This window comes from Belonocnema kinseyi, chromosome 10, assembly GCF_010883055.1.
Source record: "Belonocnema kinseyi isolate 2016_QV_RU_SX_M_011 chromosome 10, B_treatae_v1, whole genome shotgun sequence".
In the NCBI taxonomy this organism is placed as follows: domain Eukaryota; kingdom Metazoa; phylum Arthropoda; class Insecta; order Hymenoptera; family Cynipidae; genus Belonocnema; species Belonocnema kinseyi.
Window position 1 is genome coordinate 58842762 of NC_046666.1, and position 6112 is coordinate 58848873.

Below are 6112 nucleotides of genomic sequence, written 5' to 3' on the forward strand. Positions count from 1 at the left end.
ACGTCAAATAGAAACAAGGCCATTTTTTCGTCATATTTATTTATTTATTTATAAAAAATTGAAAACCTAATTCAAAAATAAGGGTGAACAACTCTCTTAGAAATCTTATTACGTACCTTTTTTTTTCAATTTTTTTGTCAAAATCGGTGAAGATTTGTGGACTGTACGTTATTCTGAACCAATTAAGTCGTTTTTATACCCAATGTGCATTAAAAAAGAAACAGCAAGGTGCAAACTAGTTTCCGTAATCCGAGCGGGACAATAATTTTCTATGATTTATGTTGAAGGACAATTCAAAACAATCGTCAATAAAATACAATTGGAAGCAATTTAACGAAAACACTGAATTGTTAGCTTTTACCGAAAACTCGCATTCAAAGTGTATATGATCCGATTTCCTTTCAATCGATTTTAGTGGAATCGTTTTTTATGGGGAATAAATACTTGATGTCTTTTCTCTTAAAATATGATAAAATATTAATAGCATAGACAAAATTAGAGAGAAAATAGTTTAAACTTAAAATTAACCTCGCAAGTGAACTACACAAGACTTTAAACTTAATCTCCAATCCACGATAATAATTTAAAATCCCAAAAATGAATCCTTGTCACATTCAACACACCCTATCTCAGCTGACTTCCACTAAAGTCGCAAAAAAGTTCAGATTAATATTATTTATACGAATCACCTTCACACGCCTCTGAACTATATTTTCAACTAAATAACGATAATTAATAAGCCAAATAAAACCCTGTCACTTTTAGTAAACACTACTTCAACTGCCTGTTAATAAAACAGCAAAGAAAAAAATTAATGTTAAACATAACCATACCAGTGACCCTCAAGAGAGTCTAAACTGTGTTATCAAACCTAGAATAATTATCAGCAATACCAAAAATTAACTCCATCATATTTAACGAAGCCCATCTCAGCTGCCTTTAGTGAATAAGGACACAAGAAATTTAAGTTTTAAATAATCCACATTTTTAAACTTTGAACAAAACAGTTTAATTTTCCACCAAACAGATGAATGTTCAATTAATAGAATAAATGTTTATCAAATTAGTTAAACTTTCAATGAGGTTGAAAGTATACTAGTAGCGACATAGTCTTTCTATTCAGGGCCATTAAAGCAGCCATGCTATGTGAGCAGATATGGACGATTTTTTTATTACTGTACTCTGGTATCTTGTAGGTTCACGGAGCATAGCCATCATCTCAGATTGCAGGACTGTGACGTAGGACACCATCGGGATTGTGAAGCCCATTACCCTCCTTCTACGATATACACCGGTTCTTTAAGTTTTTCGTTCCAGAAGTTTGTCTCTCCAGCCTTTCGGACTCTTGTAGATTGATAATTACTTTTATACGTAGATTTGATGGCATCCGTGAAAATCTGGGCTGCTATCTGCAGGGTGTCCACGTCTCTAATTAACATGGGCACTTCCTCAAGCGCACCTCTTAGTTCCGTGAAATACTGGTCCCAGACCATTCTGGTTGGATTTCTGGCCCACTTAGCCCAAATAATAAAATGTCAGGGTATTCCCTGTGGTAAGATTATCGAAATCAATAGTGATTAGGTATTTAAATAGATTCTTATCTCTTGAGTTTATGTCCGTGCTCCTCCATAAAGTGTGGTGGAAATTATTATTGCACCCTAGCAGAAGAGGAAAACGCTTCTACTGAAAATTCCTATATAGGTTCCTATATAGGCTTCTATATAGAATCCTGTATATGTTTCTGTATGGGACCATATCCAGATGCGCAGTAGTATTCTATAGCACCTACAGCTATGCAGATATATGTTTTTCTCTTCTATGGTAAACATACGTAAACTGCAATAATAAAGTTACATAAATAATATATGTATAATTTAATTTCAAACGCATATCGTCATCCTAAAGTTATAGTACGCCATGCCCCTCAACTGTCAAACTGAGAAAATGGGGTTTAATGTTTAACAATAATATACTCTACAAAAATGATCAGTCTTTATATTTTCACACATTCCTGAGTTTGAACGCACCTAAGGCACGCGACTGAGGGCAATCGCACTCCGCGCTTAGTCTTTGGATTTCTTCCGCATTCGGGCACAGACCTTTTAAAATCAAAAGCGAACGGACTGACAACTGTAATTTTGTGATTTTGAACTCTCTTTTGTTAAAGCTCTTTTGGCGTTAACGAACACATTCTCATCACGTATCTCGTGCTTCGCACTCGATTTTGTGCAACCTGTCAACTTTTCTACATTATACACAACACTTTTATATCAATTATAATACATTTTTATGTAACTCTGCCAGGGATTACTTATTGAAAAATTGCAAAATAAAAATCAAATTGTATTCATCATGATTATTTTTGTATTTGTTTCTTATTTTGCTTTAAATTTTATTCTGAGCTGCTATGAAACATGTATCATTTCAATAACTTTATATCATTACAATTTATGATATGCATAAAAATTGAATCACACTAATTCTTATTTCCTTGTTTTTATCATTTTTTATTTTTAATGTTGTTTTTTACTATTAAATAAAAACTACTGCGCATCTGCATAGGGTCTAATACAGGAACCTATATAGGGTCCTATATAGGAGCCTATGTCCTCTTTCGTCCTTTCTGTGCTTTTTCAAAAAGTTAATTTTTTAATTTTTAATCTTATGTTTTACGATTAAAAGAAAATCTACTCGTCCTATCGAAAAATAATTAATAATAAATTTTTGATCTTTTTAGGCGAACAACTATTGTCTGTTAATTTAAGTTCATTCCTTGTGTCGTTTTTTCAAACGAATTTAATATTTTTATTTAGAATGTTATTTTTCATGACTTAAGCAAAAACTAACTGTCCTATCAAAAATTATAGCTCTTTTTTGGTTGAACAAGTTTTGTCTCATTTTTTCTCGTATCTTATATCGAAAAGTGATTCATTTTTAATTTGTAGTTCTTTCTAGGGAGCGCAATTTGAGCTTTTTAATTTTTCTCGTATCTTGCATAGTTTGCCCAAAAAATGGAATTTTTGTTGGATTTTTCATTATTTTTGGTACGATCAAATTTGGAGTGTTCAACTTCTCGAACAAATTAAAAAAGTTGTTATCATAGTCCTGCAGGGCTTTCAAAAAGCAAAGTTTTTCTTCTCTTGACTTTTTTTCATATCATGCATTTTTTGGCTTAAAATGTTTATTTTAGTTGGGGGGGGGGGGTTTGAAAATGCTCTAACTCTGATAATTTTCTTTTTATAAAAAAAGTCAAAGAGATCAATTGTTTAAGTTGTGAAGTACTATGAACAGCCGTGCATAGAATTTATACATTTTGAAGAAATGTGGTTAACAAAATTTTTCGTACGATCAAATTTTGAATTTTCAACTTTTTGACCAAATTGAAAAAGTTGTTATCATAATCTTGTAGGGCTTTCAAAAAGCAACGTTTTTCTTTTCCAGATTTTTTTTTCGTATCATGCGTTGTTTGGCTTAAATCGTTCATTTTAGTTTGTTTTTCAGGATTTTGAAAATTCTATAACTCTAGTAATTTTGGATTATTCAAAAAAAGTCATCAGGATAAATTGTTAAATTTTTTGAATTCTATGAATAACAGTATAGAAAATTTTTTAATTTAAAAAAATGTGGTCTCAAAAATATTCAAAATGTGCCCACTTTTTGAATTTTCATCCAAAATGGATGGGTAACGAAATTGACCTTTAGTTTACGACACTAAATGAGTGTACCAAAGGGGAATCTAATAGAATAATTTTTTCAAAAGTTATCGTGTTCAGAGGCAGACAGAAAGACATACATACAGACAGACATAACATATAGACATACATAACATATAGACATAGGCAGACACATTCGTAAAAACCTGTTTTTCTAATTCAGAGGGTCTCAAAACGTGGACATTAGATAAAAACTGGGGGGGGGGGGGGCAAATTTTACACAAATTTAATACCTTCTCTGATGAGAATGTAAAAATTAATTTTGTATCAGAATTATAGTACGCCATGTATAAAAACTATTTATAATTAAACTATTTTTTTTATGAAACTCTTAAGTAAAAAGTTGAACAGAATGATGGTTGACATTATTCTGTTGTATTGCATACCTGAAATTTGATGAGTTATTCACAAATTATTGAAATTTGAGTAATCTTTCATTCAATTAAAAAATTTTCTGTTGACATTGACATTTACAATATTCCAGAAAACACACGAAAATCAACATTATAAGTGAAATAACGCATGATATGAAAAAAAGTGAAGGGGAGAAAAATCAACGATTTGGTAAACAAAATTTGAAAAAAAAAGCTCATAAGATTTCTAAGTGAGATATTGAGTTTCATTTTTAATTAAGTTTTCAATTTTTTTAGAAACGAATAAAAATGACGAAAAAAATGGTCATTTCTGCTATTTCACGTTCCCGGTGCTCGTCAATAACAGTAAAATGGTTGAAATCGCTGTAGTTGTATAGAGTTACACTAGTTAAGGATATTCCAATATTAGACAATTTAGAAAAAAATTTAGAAAGAAATTATTTGAACGTAAGTTTAGCAAACAAAGTAAATTCACAAATAAAAATAAACTTAAAGAAAATATATAGGAGGAAAGAGGTGGGCCAAATAGAAAACAACCATGATTTTCGAGAACATAAAGAAGTTTTATTTCCTGAAATAAGAATCCTCCACTTAGTGTGTGGAGAAAAACGCCCTATACAATTCTAATTAAAACTGCGAGAACTCACTAGTAGAAGCTCACACAATGCACACACTAAATCGCACGGCAAAGCATGAAGATTGAGGTCTCACAATAATCGCTTGACCAGGAATGAAACAGCCACCTCACAATAATCCACTAGAATTCAAACAGGCACTCGTACAATCGTGAATAACAGTAACGCAGTTAACTTGAAACTGAACACACAAACTACGACCGCTCACGCCGCGCCGCGCCGGTCGCTCAAGTACGTCTGACCAGAGCCTTAATTAATATTAAAATTCTGACCCTGCCGAAATTGCTCTATTCGACTGCATATGTCTACAGACACAAATTTTACGATCATACGCGCTTGAACAATGGGCCTGTCGCTAGTATCATAAATTCCATATCGCTCGAACAGAAGGAAAAACAGGATTTGTGAAATTAATACAAGAAATAAATCGAAGGTATATTAAATTCATATGACCTACATTAATCTGATCGAACATTATTTGTTGAAAAAATTTTTTCTACGATTTTCTATGAATAGACGTTTTTTTAAGTAATATTGCGACAGAATATTCAGACAGAAATATTCGTCGTTTTTAATGTAAATTTTTTTTTTATTAGGAAATTTTTGATAAAGTTGAGCAAAATTCATAATTAGTTGATTAATCTTATGATTTTCTAAACGAATTTAATAAACAAACGCAATATTAGGGCATTTTTCGTCAGAAAAATTTGGTTTTTTGAATGCCTGTTTTATCCGTTGGGAACTTCATGATAATTTCAGCAACATTCATAATAAGTTGATAAATTTTATGATTTCTTCAAACAAATTTAACCAACAAATGCATTATTGCATTAAAAATTAATGCAATAAAAGTTTAAATTAATATTATTCATACGAATCACCTTCACACGCCTCTAAACTATATCTTCATCTAAACAACGATAATTAATTACCCATTATAAAACCCTGCCATCTTTAGTAAACCCCATCTCAGCTGACTCTTAATACAACAGCAAATAAAAAAATTAAAGTTAGAATTAACCATATTAGTCAGCCTCAAGAGGGTCTCAAATATATTATAAAACCTACAATAATTATCAAGAATACCAAAAAGTACTCCTATCATATTTAACGAAGCCCACCTCAGCTGCCTAAAATCTGGTCTAAAATAAAACAGAATACAAAATTCCAATGGTAAATAATCACAATAATAAATAATCTTAATAATCCTAAAAACCACTCTTGTCACAATTAACCACCCCATCTCAGCTACGTTCAACTAAAGCAGCTAGAAATGTTTCAAATTGAAGTTACGAGGGTAGTTCAATAAGTCCTTAGAATGAAGTATAAAAACAATTTTTTTGGGTAAATTTTTTTTATTTTTCAACATAATCTCCTTGGAGCTCTATAC